This window comes from Macrosteles quadrilineatus, unplaced genomic scaffold (genome assembly GCF_028750875.1).
Source record: "Macrosteles quadrilineatus isolate MER2022 unplaced genomic scaffold, UCM_ALF_1.0 Scaffold_8__2_contigs__length_117827958, whole genome shotgun sequence".
Taxonomy (NCBI): domain Eukaryota; kingdom Metazoa; phylum Arthropoda; class Insecta; order Hemiptera; family Cicadellidae; genus Macrosteles; species Macrosteles quadrilineatus.
Window position 1 is genome coordinate 107,888,888 of NW_026542601.1, and position 24,957 is coordinate 107,913,844.

Below are 24,957 nucleotides of genomic sequence, written 5' to 3' on the forward strand. Positions count from 1 at the left end.
TGTTCAATTCAACATTTGATGTATTTATTAACGACTTATGGCTCTTATTTGATTTCCAATTGAAATTATTGTGAAAACCGTAATAAATATGTATCATAATAATTATATTGATATACAAGCGTGTCATATATAGTTAAAGCCTCTAAACATGAGCTATGTAGCCAATTCTATTTTCTACCTATTAATATTGTCAAACAGGGCTTCATAGGCAATCATAACACTTAATTGAAATGTAAGATTTTATTCAACTTATAATACCCATTACAGCAAAAACAATTTTTGCATTAATTATGGGGTGCAAAATTACCGTAGGATTTTGTATTTTTTGTTATTAGAAAGGTTGAAAACTCTTAAAGTGAAAGTGTACTGTATATTGACAAAAGCATAATTTTTATTAAATTTATTAAAATGTACGTATTACCGTCCAATCTTTTACAAAAGGTAATTACTTCCTCGTTTAGTACATACAATGATATGTATACTTTTTAAAGTAAAAAATTATGTATCAGAATATATAAATTATGTAGTATTTAATATATATTTTGTAGCTGTAACTTACCTAATTTCATATGAGGTCTTTCTTGTGTTCTGAAACAGAGGTCAAAGAAGTTAGATCTTTCGAACTGTTCTTAAATGCAATTTTGAGGTTATTTATTTCTAACATTTTAGAAATGTATTTTTAATATTAGCCCTATATAACAAAATGTGAATATGTTACTCTAAGTTTTATTAGGTAGATTAATAACTGTGAAAATAATACCAAGGAACCTTAGAGAGATACTTCCATTATATTATTTGACTTATAATGCACACATTTTTGAAACACATTTAAGATAAAGGGTATCATTATTTATTTACTCTAAAATTTTGCAAAGTTTCCGAAATATTTTACTTTCAAAGAAATATATGACTGAAGTTCTTTTTTAATGTGAATTTTTAATGCTGTAGCTCGTGTAGAAAAGATTCTTTATATTTCATTCATAAAGTGAATTATTATTAATACTAAGCTTTTCACCAGATATTCTAAAAAAATTTTCGGTTAAAAAATTCAGAACTTTTAAAGTCTTAAGATTTTTATTTACAAATTTGTTTATACAGAATGTTATAAATTAATAAACTCTCAAAACAGTTTCAAAATAATTCAAACCTTATCTTACAATTGTCATATCATTTCTAAATCTCTCATTGCAGAATATCATTTTTGTATCTTTGTAACCTTAATATGATTGGTAAAGCAAATTATTACTGTCTTCTCTAATACCTCTTACCTGTTCATGATTTCAATGTAAACTAAAGTTAATATAGTTAAAATCTATGTCTTATTTTACGATTCAATTTATTTATTAGTGGAGACCTAGGTTTTTACGTCGAAACGTTATTGTCAGTCCTTTGTCTCATAGGTTAGCTAAACTTTTAGTTTTCAATCTCTTGTTTAAGTTTTTTGTCGATTTTGTATAGTTTGTGCAAACATTGAACACATATAAATATTAAGATGATAACGTTTCGACGTAGAAACCTAGATCTCCACTATAAAATAAATTGGATCGTAAGGTAAGCCTTAGATTTTAACTATGTTCAATAACGATCAAGATCCAAATAAAGCTAATGAGGTGTTAAAAAGAATAAATAAAGTTTGCCTATTCTATTTTTTACATAATTCTTATATATTACTTTAATTTAAACGCTTACTGCCCTAAAACAAGTCATAATAATACATTGGTACTTTTAATTAGATAATTTAATGGTTTAGCCGAAGTTTGAAACGGGCATTGTCGATATTACAACAATTAATTGTTGTTTTACTATACCGATTTAATTCTACCAAACCAACTGCTATAGGTTAACTTGACGTTTTGTGGGATTGGATTCACTCAGTGGATATATTGAGCCGAAGTTGGAAGTAAACTTGTTGATTTGTGGTCAGATGACTTCCAAGCCTGATCAATACTCATGGCTTTTCCGTTCAACCCATTGCTGGTTATTAATTGATGTTCAACTGATTTACTTACTCTACTGCAAATTAAAAAAAATATATTTAAAAACAGACTGTACCAAACTTATCCTAAATACATTGTAAAAACGCTATTAAAATGTATTCCGTGAGTGTATTATTCAAAATGGTATAATATGAAAATTCAGTTAAATCATCAGCAAAGATATTGCTATCAAAACACGTTCTCTTTCAGTGTCGTGTTATATCGAAGATAATATGATTTTCAGGTTCAACGCAAGTTATAAGTTTGGATTGAGGATATACTTAAAACTCACAATCCGTCGACTTAGGTATAGTATGTATAAGAAAATTGGCCAGTAGTAAAATCACTTGTTCATCGTTCACAAATCCTGTAGGTTATAATAAATAACTTTTCTATGGCTTTTGGTAGAGTTTTTATTACCTCATTAACAGAATTATAGCATAAGATTGATATCAAAAATTCCGCTTACGAAAATATTATACCCTCGTATTGTTGATACTTATACTCCCATTACGCTTTGAAACTCGTTACCAAATGCTTTTCCATGTAGCTTTATCACTTAAAAGTTGTAAAAAGAAGATAAATGCGTTTCCAATATCTCCACCCCGACTAGCAATTGTCGTAACTTTAAACGATCCAGTTAGTTTTATTGATGGTAACAAAACAGCTTCCTAGCCAATACCACTACAATATTCTGTAAATTTATTACGTATGATTTTGAAAATATCAAACGAGACACGAAATCCCTCCGAACCTTATGTAATGTACCTTATGTAATTCTATGTTTTCGTGTCTCGTGTATATGTTCTATTTACTGAACTCCGTTAACAACCTTCGAGTGAAGTGATCACCTTGACATCTTGAGGCCTGAAGATGGTTCCATGGAACCGAAACTAGTTGCCAGAAAGCAACACAGAATTACTATATGCAGGTATTGTAAACCATTTAAAGTATATTAAAGTAATCTGGAGGCTAAATAGCTTTTTGAAAATAAATAAACATTTAAACACGACAAAAACAACAAATAGAAAAACATTTATGGTAACTTATCAGAAGTCTGGACTCAAACTCTCTAGCATCGTCTGTTTTCTTAACTGATTATTTACCATAAATGGTTCGTATTTTGTAGTTTTTGTCGTGTTAAATAATATGACGCTAACAATTATATCAATTATATCAAGAATAAAAAACGTCCTTGTATCATCAGGATGATGATTCCATTTAGTAGTTGAAACTAGTTGCGTTTGCAAATAGATTGGATTTCTCTTAGCAGGTATTTGAACAAAATTTTAAAAAGTTTAACCTTATCATGTTCCGATAATATTTTAGTTTTCTTTAAAGTTTCTCGTATATTTTCATATATACAAACTATTTTCATTGCCTTTTAACTTGATGTAAATTAAATATGTACAAATTTTGTTGTGCTGAAAAAAGTAAAACCCGTTGAATAAATATCTCGATAGAGCTCTTGAAGGTTGTAGTAAACGCAAGGTACCTCTGAAGTGGCACCTAACAGAGAGTTATATCACCATCTACTAAGGTAGTTCCTACTCAATGTATTGGAAACCGTTCCGAAGTAACCTCTAACATTAAGATGGTGCTGCAAACTTTTACATGTATCACTTCCTACATTTTTAAAACATGCAATACAATTTAAATAAAGAATAGGTATTAGTAGAATATAGTTCCACAACTCTCTTAGATTCAAATCTCCTGTAGATACCCCTTTGTTACAAATTTATAGTAAAAAAATTGGGAGAGTATTTAGTAAATTGACCAACGTTAAAAATTTAAGTATTTATTTTTAAATAAATTATGTATGTTTTAGCATACATTCTTGGATACTTCAATACTTTTTAATAACACTTTAATTGATTTAGGTTACTGAAATCACGAAACAAACAGATCATCTGATCCATGACGTTTGCCGTTTCTGGTTTAGAATACTATTACTCCTGTCAAAACTAAAACTGACTTCCTCATCACTAATTTCCCCTCTCTTATACAGTTGCCCGGACAACCGTTAATTGGTTATGATGACTTGAGAATAGATCACAGTTAAAACCACTAATACTAGAACAGACATTAATAATAAATAATTACTTAGAACAGAAAAATGATACACTATTGTAGTTTGTTTGTTCATGGATAAAGGTTAATCGAATTTGGCTATGTGGTTTATTTCAAACTAAACTATCAACGTTTCAATAAAAACGCACCTCATTATCTTCCCTGTAGCAGCAAACCGAAGGACTAAAGTAATGTCATCTATATAGGAATTAGGTCTGACAATTTTAAGGGAATATTTTAAGGGAGATTTAGCCAGGGAAAATTAATTTCGCTTAGTCTGTAGGTTTTCTGCAGCGGGGGTGTGATTAAAAATAATACAGAACAGACATAGAAGAATGTAAATCTTATCACCTTTGTCGCCTACTTGAATTACATCATTAATATTTCAACGTAATGTGCATTATACAGTCTACAGTTATGATTTAAAATTAACAATGTCCACAGAATTAGCTGTTTGTTACATTATATTTTTACACAATGGATTTGTAATATAATTACCCTGGCTTAAAAGTCATGTTGTGTTATGACTTTGATCCCCTAATCGGACTTTAATTTCAGGAGATTGCTGGACTAGGAGGAAAACAGCTCTAATTAACTACACAAAGGGGAGGTCACAATGGCAAGGTCTGTCAGAGACCTTATTGAAGGATGTTAGTAATATCTCTACCCTAAAGGGGGTAAAGATAAACCCACAAACGTGTGGTGTCCTTTAAACTAACGTTATTATCAAGGATTTGGTAAAATATGTGACTGGTAATAAAAATTGCTTTGTAAAACAACTCTTATCAATAACATGTATTTTATACAGTTTAAAACATAATAGACTATATATTTTTCAATAAATATGTGTTATTTGTTTTATTGGTAACTATTTGTCCATTTAAAATGCGTTGTAATAAATCAATAGAACAATATAAAAAGGCAACAACACAACAACAACAACAATATAAAACACAACACAAACAATATAAAACAACAACAATGACAACAATATAAAACAATATAAAAAAACAACAAAAAACAACAACAATATAACACAGAACAATATAAAACAATATAAACACAACAACAAACAAAACAACAATATAACAACAAAAAAACACAATATAAAACACCCAACAACAACAACAAAAGAACAAAACAACAACAACAACAAACAATATAAAAGAGGCCGCCAACCTCTTAAAAAAAAAAACGTCAGAGGGGTAAGAATGAAGTTGTACGTTAAGCAATACTATTTCCATCATCAATACATCCAATTGTAAACTGAAGATAAAACTGTATTGTTTTACTGAGCTCATTCAATATGTTCGATCGATTATAAGATAAAGATGCGACCTGTTCAAGAAAACATCCAAGTTAGACTTATTCAGATTGAAAAAGTTTGAAGAAAACTAGTTGGGAAGTTTATTGACATCTTCGACATGACTTGGGAAGCTAATGGCTTTTCTAAGATAAAAGCAAGGCATTGATAATAACGTCCTTTAAACGATTTCTATATGTTATGTTTATATGTTGTTACTTTCTTAGATGATTAAAAAGATTTGAATTATGTTAAAGAGATACTGTATTTGGTAGCGTGACAAGTAATTACGTGTTACTTACAAAATCCTTTTGTAAGTAATCTTTTAGGTCCTAAAAATATTATTTAATTAGTATATTTTCCAAACAGTCGGAGTTTCAATCCTAAATGCTAGTCTGAATCAGATACCGTAAATCCGTATACGTTTATTCACTAGGCCTAGGAATGTTGATTGCATTTTTTTATGCTATTTAGCAAAGCTAACTTAAAAAAGTAGATATATTTTTTTAACAAACTGTTTCCTATTTACATAAATTAAAACAATAAATTATGCTTAGTAATGTTCAAACCATAGAAGAGCTTAGCCAATCTTTCATTTCATATGAGGTAAGATTGTTTTACATACGTAAAGAAAGTTTAAGCGTTGCGATGTATGAACCTTCCTACAAGTTACTTGTGCTGGTTAAGACTCGTTGCATGCAGAGCACCTATTAAGCTGCTTAACATCCAAAAAGGGTTGGGGCCATGTGACTTTGCCTAAATTTCCACCTAGCGTGAGCTTTGAACAGGCTACAGCAGAAAGAACTAACTTTCTGGTTTCCTTTTAATATTAAATAAAATATTTTTCCTACAGTCACCCAACAAAATGGGCTTTTTTGCACAGATTATAGTACAGAAAACCTTACTTTGGCACACAGTTTTTACGTTGGCACACACCAGTATTCCAACCAAACAACAAAAAACAGCGTAATCTTTATACGCTTAAAAATAAGTTGGCAAAACTTAAAGATATTATGACTATGATTTGCTGGTGCAGCGGTTCCCTTTTGTTCAATGTTTGGATTTAACCTAACCTAGAACGTGTTGTTGTACAGTGTTTGAAAGACTAATTAATAATATGATTAATAGTAACTGCACGAAAAATATAATGTTTGAAACGAGTGCAAACTGCCTTTGTCCACTATTTATACAAATAACTATATATTTTGACATGTCAACGTTAGGGTATAAGTAGGGACGCCATTCAAGATTCTTGTCATTCGCCTATTGGGTCTGATGAAGATTGGAGTGTCCAATCGAAATCGATCACCACTTACCATCTTTTGTATATTTACCGTCTTGTGAGTAACAGTATAAGCGTAAATATATGTTTTCAGTGTTATAAGACGTATCTTTATTTACTTTCCGTAACGTTAGTTTGTACATAAATACCCAGTTTATATTCAAGTTAGGAATGTTTAAAATAATATGAGGTTTAGACTTTGAAATTATATAAAACATATTGTTTTGTTTAGTAAGAAGACACGACCATTGAATCGTGGTAAATATATTGCCAAAATTAAAATATAACATGCGGAACAAAACGTATTATGTAGATGTTAAGGATGAATTATGCAAATCCATTCTACTTTGCGAGGTTTTCCAGATTTGACTTTGTGTTTGTTTATTCAAACGCAGAGAATCACACTAACTTGATTTGGTCTGAGTTCGCATTCAAAACTTTGCAGCTTTACCTTACGTTTATCTGTTCACCTTGCGTTTATATAGTTATTGTATTGCTTAATTTCTAATTTTGGATCTACTATTGGTTTCCATGTGTAGTATTTGTCACATCACCAACGAGAAAAAAGTATTTCCTATATAATATAGGTAGAATATGGAAATAAACGATTAATTCAAAAACATTTCAGATCGTATCATTTTGAGTTTTAAGTCGTTTTTTATCAATCATAGTTTTAGGTCGTTATGTACATAGATGCACTGTCGGTAGTGTTTTTGTAAAGGCTTTACGCTGCATTATGTACGTAATGACTTTTTTTATATTTAAAATTTATATATATTTATATATATATATATAATACATAAAACCAAAGATCAAAATCAATAAGTTGGGTGGGGACATGGGGTCGCTCCGTATTTCATTTTGGCCCGCGGTAGCAATAAATGGGTTCGCTGACCTCTTTTATTGAAAATATGAATCCGGTACCTCTCTCCACCATTTATTTATCGTAATATAAACTATTTGCTTGAATCTTTAGGATCAAAGTATCTTCAAACCGTGTTTAAACTCTTGATAGATATTTTGTTCATTATATTAGTTGTTTTTTTTTTTTCAATTTGATTGGCTATTTTTTTTTTGCTAAGGAAATATCTGGTTGAATTGACCAGACATTTAAATTTATTCATAGTACATGTTTACTGTCATGTTTAATTACAGAGGAATTAATTTAGCGGTGTGCACAGTTCTACGTGAAAGAATAAATCTTGACCGATAGTACAAATCATAATAATAAATTGGACCAAATAACATATAACTTTCAAAAACGTAGCCCTGGTTATTCATATCATTATAGAAACTAAACTTTAGATTTTATAATATATGTAATCATAAAAGTAGAGAAATTTTATTTTGAAGGTCTATGGTCTATTAAAACCTTGAATTTGCTATAATGACTTAGAGGCCGTAGCGTGGAAATTATCAAGCAAAACAGAGGTTAAGGTAGTACCGTAAAATAACTCTTAATTTAAAATTATGTGGTAAACTCTAATTTTTCAGCACACAAAACATGTCTGCCCTAGTATGTTGGGTACATAGCAACTGGCAAGTGGTTTGCACTTGAAGATATGATTAGGACTACTGATCTTAAAAGGTCTGTTGTGAACACTTAATGTAACCAAACATAGTAACATCTCTATTTCGTTTTTTCCACTTATACTTTTTCACTTGTACAAATCAAAATTGAATAAATATTTGCGATCATAAATGACAATTTCTTAACAGAAGTACAAATTCCATATCACTTTTGGTTTTCCACAGAATATTTCTAGCACCAAATCTGAACTGGGTTTTATGTCCCGATATATTTGCTGGATCAAAAGATCGTGTTCGATGAAAACTTAAAGCCCCGCCATAAACACTAAGTGTAATAGCCATGAGGATAAATGTTTCCTCACCCAAGACAGTGGGTGGACGGATGAAACGAGATCTGGATCACGTCCAAAGCAAAACTCTCAGATATATCCGACACATGCGGGCGTCTTGTCGCTACCGGGGGGATATCACTGAGAGTGTTATAGAGAGGAAATATCCATCGTTTGAGCTTTATTCATGTAGATAGGTGGTCCACCATGATAATATTAATGTAATATGACTGGATGGTGGCGTCGTCCTATAATACAGCTACTAGGTCACGAATTGTGGATATTTATAGGCATGCACTGTAAATGTGATACTCCCTGGTGTGGATTAACGTCAGCACTAGTGAGTACTACGAATATCCGAAGTACTATTCTGATCAATTGGCAAATTCGTTAATACCACGTCGAAAATGTTGTTCGGATTCCACTACGAACTGTAGGTCACTTAGTTGCCATTAGCTGTATGGGGTATTAATAAACAGCTGTGTCTATGGAATATGTTGGCCTTAGTCACTTTTTTTTAGGACGCTAGGCACGAGCCCGGTATTGTTTTAACATTACTTCAGGCTAGAGGTAGGGGTTGCGGTATTATCGTATGGATAAAATACGTTGATGATTTGGCGGGATTTGAACCCGGAGCCTCTGGAACAGAAGTCCCGCGCTCTAACCATTAGACCAGCTCGCCCCCCCCCCCTGGCCTTAGTCAATAACAAGACTACAAGATCGCGCCACTCATCCTTCACTGATATTGGGTTAAAATAAGCACATAGTGGCGTCCCCATCTTAAATAATTGATTGATTGAATGATAATAGTGTAGTTTTTAAAGTTTTGTTATTTTATACGTTTTTGTTGGTCGAGTTTCCAGTTTGAGGTAAAAGTTTCTTGTGTCATATTTGTTTTCTTTGTATGTACAACATAGAATAACTCATTGCCATCAGGTAACAGCATAAATTATCAAGTTAAAAACATTAGCGATTGATCAGATTTGTTCTCTGGTCACCAGCAATAAGGTATTTTTCTCTACGAATCAGCTGTGTTGCTATACTTTACTATCCTTACATTATTGATCTGTATATACTACTGTTGTGTGTTGTTATTTATCAATATGTGTACATTTTGTAACACGTGAGTATAATGTTTTCCATTGTTACTGTGTAGTTTGTTCTCTTCCCCATCGTCATTTCAATCAGATATTATAATGGATTTAATATATTTTAAACCATTATTATTATAACCTCGAAAATAAATAGATAAGCAGCTCTGACTATTAAAATATTTGGTACAAATAAGAATTAAACCATTCAATATTACCTTATCAGATTAAGATCAGATTCGTTTGTAAATTGTGTTTAGTAATCAACAGCTATAAATAAACCAGACATTATCGTGGGCAACAACCCTGGGTTTGCAGCATTTACAAAATATACTGCGAGTAGTTTGAAAACAGAATAGTAATATTTACAATAAAAACGATAATCTACGAAAATAAGCGAGGACAAACTTTACGGGCTATTTGCTTACCATTTTATTACTGTTTATTTTTCCCATAAGTTCTAAATGTTTGTTAAACTTAAAAAATATATATATATATATAAAAATCCTTCAACTTACAAATTATTTTTTTTTATTATAGGATACATCTAGACACTACTGTATGAATCAGATTATATTAAAACAGAATACAAAAAGATTTTGCAATCAAGGAAAACTGATGAAAAATCAGAAAGATTAACTGTAATTTTAGTGAGCCAACAAACAATCAAAGGTCAACACAAACAAAACCAGGATATTGTAATAACAAAGGAACAAACTAATTCACAGTGTCGCATTTTACCTAATTGCAAATTGAATCCTTATTGAAAATTAAAACTAATCTTTGAATGACATGACTTTAGTCGAGGTTTTATAATGTGCATTAATGTGGTTTTAAATAGTTCTTTTTTCTTTGCGTAAGAATATAAAAAGTCCAGTAAACATAATATTTCAATATTTTTCAAAAACATTTCCTTTTTTCAATCACTTATAAAAACGTTATCTTTAGTTTAAAAACAGGGTAGTACTGTTAAATTAAAATATTGAATTAAAGGAATAATAATCATTTAAACAAGTGGTACATTTATAATTGAAATTTAATTAGATCAGAACGTGTAAGATGAATGATATGAGGATCTAGAATGTTTTGTTTCAAATCGTACCATAAAAACCCACAACTATTATGAGTAAGTCTTCATAAATTTAAATGCTAAAATAAAAAAAGTTACTCAGATATATAAAAAGTTATCTTAGCAAAAAGATTTTTTACTCAAACATATCTTTTAAAATTACCTTACGAAAACTTGTTGAAATTATGACAAACTTAAAAATCATAAACGAATCATGATTTTGTTTAAATCTTTCGATGTTGTGGGTTAGTTAAATAAGTATGTTTTACCATAAGCACACAATAAACCTCACCTCCTCACCTGTATATCTGTGGGTGTTAGTATGCTAGCTTAAAAAAATATTTTACAAACAGTAAATTGTTGTTGTTGTAAGACAAGTGGTTTAACCTAATACAGTAAAAGACCAAACTGTTTTCGTTCCAACTAAAGTTTGAAAAATAATTATGAAGGTTAAAGTCATAGCAATTCTTGTTTAATGGGAATATGTTTTTTAACAAAACATACCTATAAAGTATTATATTCTGGTATTAAAAACAAAGATTATAGTTATAAATCATCGGCTGAACGAATGTACCACAAATGTTAGATACATAGAATTGAATGTTCGCGACTTAAAGCGGATTTAATCTGGGTATGTATCGTTGGTCATAAAAATGCAATATTTCATAAAAAGCTTAATGTTTTGTCACAAAAAGCTCAACGCTGAGCAAAACCAACACGGATCTAAATAAAGTTTATCCCATCGTTTTGGTTACTTTGAAACATATTTACTTTGGTCACATTTGAAATATTGTAGCTTTATTAGGAAATTGTGTTCATTGTAGTATCAAAAGTATGTATGCTTATACAAAATTTATGTTCATCTTTGTTTGGATAGCGTAATCCCTCAATTATGAACAACTTTGAATCAAAAGCAATAACGCACACATTCAAACATCGGGTAATGAATGGGTTTTGACAGTTCATAAGAAGAAACCACATAAATCTTAATGTTTTCATGCATAAGTTCGAAAAATCATTTGAAATTAAGTTTAGAGTCTTACAAATTTGTCTTTCATACGTTTAGTTATTACTTCAACTCAAGTAATTAACTTGATAAAGACTCTTACTTTTTTGAATTAACATATATTGGGATTTACCATTCTAACCTTAGTAAATTCCATACCATATTAACTTTCGTAAACCTCCTTAGCTTACCTGCAATTTTGCTCTACAATTTTGCTCTTCAATTTAGCTAACCTTTTTTTGCTCTATTTTGGAAAAAAAATTAATATTTTGTTGTAAAATTTAAATAAATTAAATGAAAAAAGCAGAGGTACATCAATGGACTAGTCAGTAACATGAAGGGCTTTCAAACGAAGTTAGCAATCGTAAGTTTTCGTTTAGATAATGTCGTGAAAACTACCTAGTAAAGTTATTTACCATCCTATACAAGTTTATGCCTAGCATTACTCATTGTACAGGTTTTGTGACCTATGGTAAAAAAACCGTAAATAAGATAAATCATGTTTCTTAAAATATGCTACTATAAAATGCGTTAAATAGTCGAATGCATTATATACATAGTAGAAGCTATCTAAGAACATTTGTATATTACTCATCCCGATCTACCAATCGAAGAAGGCAAGTTTTGTAGCATGCCAAGTCAGAAATGGGGAGGGGGGGGGGTAGCTCGACACGATCAAGAATATGGTTTCATTAGAGTCTCTGCGACAGATTCAGAATGTAGATAACACTATTTGGGTTAGCTCCAGCTCCGGAAGCAAGTATTACAAATGAGGGCGGTAAAACAGCGCTAGCTCTCCCAGCCGCCTCCTGTAATACCACCTGGGTAATCTTATCTTAGGCGTGCTGAAACGGATTATTATGTAAACCTTTTGATGATTGTCTATTTGCAGCTATTTTTGACAGAAATTAAAATGTCTCTCATATTTAGGAGGTCGTCTTTGTCAGAGTTCCACATTTTTTGTCACTAGTAAAATATTTTGCAAGTAGTCGTGAATAGTTGTGCTTATGAGAAACTATGATTTGTATTATGTTATAAGAGTCCTTAGAGCCCAGACGTTTTAAGTCATAGAAAATAAAAAACGACAAAGCAAATTTGTAATCTCACAGTATACTAGTATACTAGATATTTACATTTTAATCACTTTTTGTTCAAAAAAATATTTTGTGATGATAATTTACTCTTAAACAGATGTTTGAAATTATCCAAGATGGCTGGTAGCCTCCAAGGACTCTTAATGGCAAAAATTTAATATTTACTTTCAATTAATGTACAAGACAAAATTGCGCTGACTCACGTAATCCTTTCAAATATTACTAACCTTGAAATAAATAATTATTAACTAACTAATAATAATAACTAATAATTAATAATTATTAATTACTAACGCAAACCACAACCATGATGCGTTGTTTGATGACGGATGGAAAGAAAAGGAGCACAGCTTGGTCATAAATTGAATCTAGGTGCTATAAAGATTTGTGGTAAAAGTATATGTCTAGATAAGTGATTACATTAAAACACGACTTGCATGTTAACAATTCTCTTAGAAACTGTTTTGTTGGTTTGACTTCATTTTAAAAGCATGGTAACACATTCCACTGATTCAATTATATAAAATATGACATACTCGTCATCTATACCATTATAACATTGGGATGGTGTATGTAAAACTATGTTGTTAGTTCTGGAAATTTTATAAGAGATTCTAGAACTGGTTCAGCATTGTTAACATGAATTTCGCAATACAGCATTTCCGGGATTGACGTTGGTACCAGGAGAGTTGAGACACAATTAGACAGTGATATAACGATCCTCCATTCAATTGTTTACACCATGATTCAAATAACAAACTTGTTTCTGAATGTAACTCCGATCTCATTATATTATGTCGGACTCTATAGCTAACAAAACTAAATGGAACAATCCTTCATGGATATAAGTATTGTATGTGTAACAAATGCTTATGTTATAAGATTACTTCTCTAAAATTGAAAGAAGATTGTAATTTTGACTACCGTTAAATTGTTTATAGTTCTTCAATAACGTTTTATAACATAATTTTTGCTTATGTCAGTTATTACTTTTTTTACTGGTTAAATGTAATAACACATAAATAAGTTTCATGAAAGAAAAATTTTCATAAAAGTTTATAGTTAAAAAGGTTTATTAATAAACACCTTTGAAAAAGGTTTCTTAACACATTTTCTATTTTAAAATTAAACATTGGTACGTAAATTTACAGTACAACTTATGGTGATTTTTATTTATATTTCTGTAAAAAAATAATGAAGATTTGTTGCCTTAACAGTATTTGATTATCAGATGCTACTTTGACATTTGGCTTGCGGCAACTATCAGTGTATCGGCAGATACACAATTGAGTAGAAATGTAAAACTTCATCTGTGGTACCTCCAATATGTCATGTCGAGCTATTTATATATCTAGGTAAAGAAATACCTCAATAATATTCAACTCATTGATAAGGTTACTAAGAACATCATGTAATTTTTATATTTTCAAAAGACCTACAATAAAGGTATCCATCAATAACCAGGGTCAAGAGATTGCCAACAATGTTTATCAAGCCACAGTTTATAATTTATGATAGTGATGAATGCCTTTCCCCGCTGTTGTGGATAAATAATATTCCAGACTCGTGATTTATAACCTAGAGTGATCCGAGGCTTTATTGTGTAAGGTATAAAGAAATATTGACTATTCATTACATCAGGTGAATCATTTATTGACTTTTCATATTTTCTCAAAATGTAAACGTCAGTAACATTCACGAAGAATATTCTTCGTTTAGTTCTCATGTCTTTATTTAATAAGTAATTGCTTTAAAAATAACTTTAACATTATTTTAGTTTACTTGTATTTATCTAGTAACTGTAATTATTTTTATTTTTTCCCTAATACTTTTAGATGTAGTTTCCAATGCTAATTGTTTGCACAAAGTTATTAATTACAACAACATACAAAGTCTGTTTTATAATTTTTTTTATTAATCTATATTTTACTATATAAATATTATCAAAAACTTATAATGGACATTAGCAGCTTGTGTTTTTGTTGGTTGGGTTATAAGCAATTCAAATTTGAGGCACCTTTAGCAAATGGATTTTCATTATTTATCAGCAATATTTTACCTATTTGTTTTTGTATTTAGATTAATAATTATTATTTATTTATCATTAATTAAGATTAATAATTAGCTAGAATAAACTTTTTCCGGTTATAATAAAAAAATTACATAGGACATTTTTATAAGTAGACGATTAAGTTCAGTTCTTAGAATTGAAAAGTCTCACGTAACAGCATTGTTTACTTTCAAAACAGCATAGTTTTACTCGAAACAACACGGGTAGCGGACCAATGACGGTCAAGGATGGAGAGAGAAGAAGTAAACTTGCAATCATTCAAACTTTAACTCATCAGCTGTTCAAGCCAATTTAATTGTTGAGTGGTGCAATTAGTGTTTGGTACAATGTTTCTTAGCATCACTGTAGGTGGCAATGAAAGGTTATAAAAGAAAAAATAACCTCTCTAAGAAGTTATGATAAGTGTTTTTATTTATTTATTTTTTATTTAAATACTGCCTATGTAAAGTAGTGTACGCAACTCGTAGAATATTTTAAGGCACTCGCCAAAGCTCGTACCTTAAATTTTCGTATCGTGTCATTAACACTATTGTTACGCAATCGTTGCGTAAACTACTACATAACTGTTACCTTATACCTACCCAACTAAGTTTTTACTTTTAAAATGTTATAAAATATTTAAATTACTTTATATTTCACCAGGGTTGTTTTTTATTGTAACAACATTATTTCGCGTATATAAAAGATTCTATGATATGATTTTTTTAATCTTTCAACGATGTTAAACGAAAACTAATACTAGTAAAATACGAGTATATTGTTATTACGATGTAAACCTCGACTTAAATAAAAGGTGATATAAGCTACTGTGGTTACAATCCGTAGTCCTCTTCTTTCTTTGTGAGAAAATTAACACCGCTAGTTTGTAGTTTGTTTATTGGCGCAGGTGTTTCTTATCTTCCTGGACTACAATCTATTTTTGTCTTGATGTTTTACTGAAAAGAATGATTCACACGATGTGTACAATGTGTACATGAGCGCACTAAGCTATAATTAAATAGTAAAATAGGAAACATTGTTTTAAAAATATCATAATCAATATAGATAAAAAAATTTGACACTCGTTATTGCCTTCATTCAATTTCACTTAGATAACCAGTTATGATTTAATTTTGATAAGCTATTGACTGTAAATAACACTAAACAATCTCTAATCTCTAAACATTAGATTCAACAATATAAAGGATAAAAGCTTTTCAATGTCAACGGAAAAAGGTAATCAACCATTCTTTGTTCAAAGACTGGAGATCGATGATAGAAGAGAAAACACAAACAAACCCTTTCCAGGTAAATATTATTGCGATTGATTTAACTGTTTCTACAAACTATTTGTGAGTGAATCTTTGAGTAGGTAAAAATTATCGGTTACATATTTGTTTTTTATTTTCACTTGAGAATTCTACTTGTAATAGAAGAATTCAAAGAACTTCAGTAACTGCTACATTATAAATCGTTCGATTGACTTATCAGTTTATCAAATAAAACCACAGGACATATATACATTATATGTTACAATAAGAATTTTTCATTTCAATTAAATTCACAATTATAAATAATTTAGTAAAAGGATTTTTATAAATTAAAATATTACAGCTACGCTATAAGTGAGCAGGAAATAAGTAAAGAAATAAAGAAAATAACAAAACTGTCAGAAAGAAATTATAAAATGTGTGATTCAATTATAACAATAAAATAAAACGTTTAACGATTTACAGTAAAAGCCTTTGTTTCTAAGATGACAATTCTTTTAAATTATGTGGGTTCAAAGCGATTTTTAATATCTTCTTAGAAAAAATGTATAAATAAATAAAATTCTTACAACTATCACGTCATATTCTTTATAATGTTATACATATAATTGGTAAAGTATTATTTATATTTATTAGCAATGGTTTTTATGAGAAAGTATAATGTTTTTAAGCATATTTAGGTAGTACGTGTGAAAGTAATGCATCATTTTAATTCCTTAATATCTATAAAACTTAGTTCAGAATATAAATTGAAGGAAGAAGGATAAGCGAGACGGTGGAAGACTCCATTTTCCAACCTTCTATTTAATAATTCACACCGGAACTGTCTCCGCTGCCACTTGTCCTAATGAAAACCTGAGCGTTTTTAACCCTCCATAAATATACATATAACAAAATATTCCTTCAAAACTGCCATATTAAAGCTTCCCTACCCGAACCAAACACGATTTTCTTATATTATCAAATAACTCTTTCTTATTTTCCCCAAAATGAATAATTCATTTTAGATTGTATAGAGTTCTGTGATGAATATAACAATACATTGTGATAAAACAATCCCAGCAAAATATGATATATTAATAACAACAGTATATTGGATAGATGAGTATTGTAAGGACTGTAGGACGTAGTAATTAATATCACAAAGAGCTGTTACAAAGGCTATTGTCTCTGAGGGAAGTTATTAGAGACGTAGTCATCTCTTTATGTTTGAAAAAGGCAAATCTCCTGACGTTACTAAGCCTTAATCAGCTGCATGAAACTAACACTATATCGTAGCTTTGTATTATTTGTATTTACTGCATGAACAGTAAAGTAATAAACGATTTAAAATATTGTCCTTCCTATTAATAACAAAAATGACGTTAAATATTAAATAACATATTTTCGAAATTGTTTAAATGAAACACATGTATTTCTACACACGGAACGATTTTTTTATTGAGGCTCGGCCAATTAAATGAGGTAAGTAAATGCATTGCTTTCCATGCTATGATGCTAGATTTTTTCAATCAACTTTGTCACGACAAGCTTGACATTATTAAAACTACATTTATTTGAAAGCTTTCTATCCGAAATACAGGTTCATTAGCGATTACAACAATCAATAACATGAGAAGACGTAAAAAAAATCTTGAATGAAAATTTAGTTTTTAAATCAATTTATCTTTTCATAGCTGTCAGGTATTTTCCTTCATATGGTACAATAATTTATTTTGATAATACTGTGGCGACTGCAATATACTCATAGGAAATTAAAACTTAAAAGAGGGTACAGGTTTATCAGCCTTATTATCTCTTTATCTTATTCAATGTTTCATCACCTGTTAATATTATGCTTTGTTTCCCCAGTACCTGGTATGCAGTGGTTATTATGACACATTTGTGTAATTTAAATATTTATGTACTTACGTAATAAAATATTAACTTATTTTATATGGGTTGAGTAATACGTGATAAAGTATCGTTGATAAAAAAACTACATAATACAAATTATGTTTACAAATATTATCACAAAGAAATCAATTATTTATTTCCATTCAGATTAAAAATATAATATTCACCGAGAATATTTATAAGTTTTGAAATTATTAATATCCTGTGGATATAAAACCGAAACCACTTATTTAAAATGTAATATGAGCACAATTAGTTGGGATTTAGAGGGTATAAAATTATGGTGAATCTACAACCAATCAGGAGCCAGCTGGAGGTCACGTGGTATCACGTTTGCCACGTGACCTTCCTTAATTGACTACGTGACTCTTGGGAAGATCCAGACCTCATCGCTGCCTTCTAAATAATTATGCTCAACACCATTAGTGTAATCACTTTCGGAATTTAATTGCTAAGGTACTGATAAGATGCAATCTTTACATTTGGCTGATTTTCATTCTAATTTTCCTTTTTTCAAACACTGTTGTGTAAAAGGTATTGTTCTTTTGACTTTGTTGAACTTGATCGGAATTGAAAGTTTAACTATCATGAGAAATCTTACTTTTGTCATAATAGTGTTTATGAAAAAAATATTTTCAAGAATCAGTAAAATCTGCGGAAACCGGACTTTTTTTGTTTGTTTGTATATACTACCGTTTTGAATAGGCTATATTATAAAAGTTTACGTAGTAAAACGAAATTGGCATTCTGCATAATTATAATTGCGAGTATATACAATATACTCCAAGGATATTATGTATTGTAAAATATTTGTTTGATTCACGATAATGCTCGAGGATGCTGCTTCATTATTTCTCCTCTAGGGTCGTTTTAAAATGTAAATATTAAAACAATATCACTTTGAACTATATATCAATTTAGTCATACTTTTCTCAGAGTTTAAACATTTTAATAATTGAAATCATTATATAAAATTACTCCATTATGAGACTGGTTTTCTTGGTTACCAAGCAATAATTTTGCCAGAATCGCAGGAGACGACAATGATGTATTTATTTACACTATTGGAGGTCGTTTAATATTTTGCTGCGTCCATCGGAGAACAGTTGCGATGTCTTTTAGAAATCTTAAAGCCATTTTAGGTTGATGTTAATGTCAGGGTATAAACACGTATTGTAGTTAAGATGACATGATGAAACATTCACAAAAACCGAAATTTATAATTATTTCAGCTAATAGTGATTTTCTTTTAGCAACCAAGACAATACAAGACATTCGTTAGGGCACTACTTAGTTATACATACGTTTTTAGGAATTAAATGTAGCTAATTTTATTGTTTAAGATACTATTTCTTACATTTTTTTATGGTAATAACCAATAATTGACCTCGTAACAAAATAAACTTATATCTTCAAGAATAATTCTTATACAAAATTAGATAATAGTGACTTTGACTAAAATATATGAGGACGGTAGTTTTACATAATTCAACCCAAAGCTAGCGAATAGAAAGATAAAAAGAGAAAACAACAATGTGTCCGTATTTATAATAATCGTTACTGACAATTCTCAATATTTTCGATTTTATGTCACCTTTAAATGAAAACGTATAATATACATTCGACGCTGATTAAAACTTGGGACATTATTTTCAAGGCTCGGGCTCAATCACCGACAAATCTTTAATGATTGTGGCTCGTTGTTTTTTAGCACACTATAATCTGCTGGTATATTATAGAACACGAATAAGGAATATGTTTCGGTAAGGAAAACCGTAGCTGGTTTTTAGTACTCCCTTAAATAAAAAACCCTATAAAATTTGCATTGTTTTATGAACATACACGTTTTTGGGTTCATAGTTGTTACTTGGTCTTGTTTAATGACAATCGTCATATTTTAATTCATCTCTATATTGAAGGTTGAAAAGTCCGTTGTTGTGGCTTACCCCTGAACCGTCGAGACTAATATATAATTATGTATATATAGATAGTTATTTTCTAATTACTTTCATCTGTGGCTAACATTGCACTGACTTTTGAGGAGGCAAAGATTAACACGCTTATTAACTATGCTTGAAGGTTAAATTAATTTGTTTAACACATTTTGGCCTAGGTATGAGAAATGTGTGGATTTCTCGTTGAACAATCTTTTAGAAAGAGTTAATTTTTGCAAAGTAATAAAACACTACTCTTCACAGCTGGGGAAGTGTTAGCGTGGCGACGAATAAGAGAATTCCGATCCCAACCAACAACAAACTCAATTACCTAACTTGTGCCACACATTCTACGGGAGTTAACCAACCTGTCTGCTAGAGGTTCTACAAATAATACTCCAATTACCAGGCAAAACATCAACGTCTGTTAAGCTTGGTATTTAATATGTGATACTTTTGAATAAATGTAAATTATCACATTAAATTTTATTTTGTGATTATTATAAAGTTTTAATATTTGGGATATTCTGCTTGGCCATAGTTAAAACTAAGTGCAGGTCTTATTGCATTTCTGTTGTCTGTCTAGTGAGATTTCAAGATTCCTTAATTTTTAAACAAGTGCAATGAGACTATTGTCAAGTACTTAACTACCTTAAAACTAAATTCATACAAAATATCTTTTATATCAGCCTTATTGTGGTATTTTGTGATTAAACTTTAGTTAAAACTATGGAATTCGTCAAATTACAAACTTCTTCGTGCATATGTTGGTATTTTAAGGACTCTTGCAAATTCTCTAGGTAGGAGTTAATTTAATTTTACTTTAGTTCATTTAAGTTTAATATTTTAAATCTTTCAGATAACAATCATAACTTTTTGAAAAAAAAAAGATTTAAGTCTATATGTACACAAAGTGGGGATATGCTTAACAAAAGGTAAAACCAAAGGAAGCACAAGCCCGTATCTGCTTTCAGTGTAACCATTACGAAATATTCCCTTCCCGAGGAAGGTGATTGTTATCTTACAAACCACCTTACTCTTCAGCATCCAAATTTGTCCGTAAAGGTTTTTACCATCAGACAGAATTTTCTCTCACTAACCTCAGCAAAATCTCAACAAAACACAATCAATTTTTTTTTAGTTTGACATAATCTATTATAATCTTTTAACATAATTATTTATAGTTTAACATAATACCTAAGTTATAAATAATCTAACTCATAAAGGTGTATTCAAAGCAGAACTCCATTTTAAAAGAACATTGTGTAAGTATTTTGCTTAATAATGATTGTTTTTAATACAAAGAATTAAAATAAATAGCAGGTAAAACTGTCATGCGTGTTTGTGATCAGTTTTAGTTTCAACCCTTTAAAAACAAACCGTATATTACTAAGAAGTCCAAGCGTTTAAAAAGTATAGCCTACTTAGAATGACAACTGACATTTTAGTATTTTGTAAATTTAATTTGATATTTGATTATTCATTTGTATGCTTTTGTAAATATTTAACTAAGGACTTGCTATATTTATTGAATTTAAAGTATATCCCTAATGTTGCCACTTAATTAAAAAACACTTTTGTAAACATATTATATACAAACTAAACATTACTAGAAGACCCTTAACGAATTTTACTACAAAACATGAAAAGTTCTAACCCCAAAAATGAAAGGAAATATACAAATATGCCTTAACTTTTGCAAGACACACGTAACTATAATTCAAAACCTTGAAGTTGTACATATAAGTTCAGTTGAAGAGCTTTTTGCTGCCACATCGGAGTGGTAGACAAACAGAACAATGTTCCATTCCTTATAAGCTTATGCTGTGATATTACGTGTTTTACCAATGATTTAGCACCTAAGCTTTTAAAAAGTCATTACGTAGACATAGTATTATTTCAATACAAACAATTATCTTTTGATTAACTTTTAAACATTTCAATATCCACACTTTGAATCAAAGTATATGATTTTGTAGAGTTTTCTTAAGATAATTTCGTCTAACTTTTTTACACAAAAATATTTTTAAGAAACCGATTCTTGCAAAATGTTACGTCTGCAAAGAAGAGCATTCTTTATTTACACACTTTATTTACCTTATGAAACAGCCAATTACGTTATCTGGTTATATTTGCTTAAACGAAAAAAAGACTTCTTTACAAGCATACATAACCAGAATGTATACATTAGTTTCACGCTCTAATAAGTAACATAAGTGGCATAAATTAAAAAAATTAATCAAATATATTTTCACATATTTTTTTAGGTTTTTACTGAGGGCTGGATAAGTGTAAACGTTGTATTAATGTCACACCACATTTTCATTTGTAGCAAATATTGAAGTAAAAATATTTATTTTCTTTGCCTTATGGATTCTTTAAGGTTGAGTTGTAAAAGATTTACCTCGTGGTCCTTTCTGATTGTTCAAGTCAAATATCAATATAAACTCATTCTATTGAAAAACTTACTAAATACTAAGTGTAATGTACTAAAATATTTTATATGTTATGAAAAAGCTCAACGATAATCTCCATTGTTTTGTAGTCATTTTTCAGCGTCCTTATCGTGATTATTATAATTCTTTTTTGTCAGTGAATGATCCAGTTTCTGGTCTTTTTACCAACTAACTACACGGTAACATAAACATATACTTTTTTCACTAACAAATAAATTTATAACTTTGTTAACACCATAATAATTAAAATTAATTATGTTTCCTATACAATTTTCTTTGAAGCAGATGCAGAATAATTTAACTATAAATATTTATACATGGTCGTCCAAATAATAAACTATTAGCTTGATGATCAAATCCTTAAATCAGCTTATGGTGATATATTACAGACTTAGATCATATTAGCCGGTCCATTTATTACTACACGGGACACGAATTAAATAGGATTATAGCAATTTACTCGTGTGTCAAGATTCTATTTAGGTTTTAAATAAATTTTCCGTTGCGACTATCATTTTAAAATTAATTTTAAGGTTATCAATATTTTAGTTGTACGTAGTTGAATTAAAAGCGTTTCACACTATAATTAATTTTCTAATGGATTCAACTGCCTTAAGAATTTTGTAAACAATTTTGAGTTTTCAATTAATTCAACAGAAAAAAAGGTAATGATATGTAAACATGTTGTAAATATATCTGCATTTTCCAAATGTTTTATAATTATTTAGTTCGAAATTGAATTTGCGTAAAGGGTAATGAAATTGGATACCAAAGGATAATTATGACAGAATAACAATTTACACAAGTATTAATTTTGGCATTTTTCATCATTAGTAACAAATGTTAATACCATTTTTAATCATAATAAAAATCCATTCTAGGTTTATATTATCTAATGAAAAAATAACCAGTTAGTAATAATAATATTGATGCAGGATTTTTTTTCAAATCAAATAATTGGGTATAAGAACTTTAGAACACTTTAGAATGTTTTATAAATCTCCAAAACCAACTCTACGACATTTCTCATCCAACGTGATCAAATAAAGCAAAAATTATGTAAAAAATTAGACACATTTTAGTTCCGTATTCTTACACTGGAAATATATTTTGCTAGATCATTTATGTGGAAGTAATGGTTTTTCAAGAACATTTGTTCTCATGTTTGAACGTCACTCACCTTTCGAGTCTGTCGTCAACTTAGGTGTCGCATCATATTTACAACTTAACGTATTTTAGCTTCAAGAAGGAAATTCACTGTATATCTAAGGACACTATTAAAATTTGGGTGATATATTTAAATATCCTTAATGCATTTAAATTGTTCTCGTACATACAATAATTGGCAGTTATATACATAAACACGTGCATATACATGTTGGATGTGAATAAAATAGTTTTTGTTAGCCTAACTATAGACAAATCATGAAAAACTTAATTATTTGATATTTTTAACACGGCTAGTTGGCCTGTTCTTTTTATTTTTATGAAGTTGTCAGTATTTGCCCGTACACATAGGCTATTGCACCGGTGCGTGGAACGTACCCAGCAAAGCAAGGGGCGAGCCGGTACAGTACAAGTGTGAACTGTACTGGTAAAAAGTGGTGACAATGACCAGGATCTGAACCCACGACATCGCTGACTTGGGCTTGAAGTCCGAGACGCTACCGACTGGGCCATCGACTCGCCTTCAATTGCATTTTAATTAAAACATAAAAATCTGACATCCCAAGAAAAATCGTGTATACATTTTTTTATGTTATATATGTGTTACACATACTTTTACTTGTCTTTTTTGTAATCAGTAGAACAACAGATACTAATTTATGAGGGTATAAATATTTTAAAATTTTAATTTGGTTATTACAAATAATTTAGGGTAAAAATTTATTTACTTTTTTCATCCCAAATGTATGTATGATAATACATATAAAGGACTTACCATATATTTGTCACTGTAAATGGTCACACGTTCATTCCTGCGAAAAATAATAAATATTTAATGGTTAAACTAATTACCAATTATGGTTACATAGAAAATAAATCACTAAATTACACTTAACAACAAAAATGGCAAAAGTGTTACTCGTACAGGGTATGGTTTCTAAAGTCTTCTTTTTTCTAAAGTAAACCCATCTTATTCCCACTCCCATGGGTTCCCGAGTTTTAATATCAGGCTGATAAGTGATCTATTTAAACTAAATAAAGTCTAACAGGTCATCATGTAAACAAAAGTCATTTGAGAAAAATATACTGGCTTTCTTGAGCTTTTACACAAATGATAATTTTAAAACGAAACTGTACAGTGGTTTCAATTACCTTAATAACCTTATCCACACCAATAAAAAACTTTTGTTATAATTACATTTTCTAAAAACCATATCTCAAACAAACACACATAAAGTAAAACATAAAGCATACTTTGGGGACCTCCAGTAACACTAAAAAATAACCAACCATGTCGGCTCATTGTTAGGTGGTGTTTTCGTTTAGGTTAATGTAAGGGTGTCGTTGGATAGCAAGGGTTGGTTAATTTAAGTCTGTTTCTGGGTAGCAAGGACTGTTTGCCGTGCGAGTAACACATTAGCTGTCCACCCACA

At 29.9% G+C, this 24,957-nt stretch overlaps 1 protein-coding gene across 2 annotated transcripts in view; it reads right to left on the minus strand.

The window, feature by feature from the left end:
- LOC128999813 (sex peptide receptor-like) overlaps nucleotides 1–24,957 on the minus strand; it is a 125,698-nt gene that overhangs the window by 27,474 nt on the left and 73,267 nt on the right. For both annotated transcript variants that reach the window (XM_054426498.1, XM_054426497.1), the window contains exons 4-5: nucleotides 24,300–24,336; nucleotides 560–588 (exon numbers count right to left, since the gene is read on the minus strand). The gene's annotated coding sequence lies outside the window, so the exon portion shown is untranslated. The remainder of the gene's footprint in view (nucleotides 1–559; nucleotides 589–24,299; nucleotides 24,337–24,957) is intronic.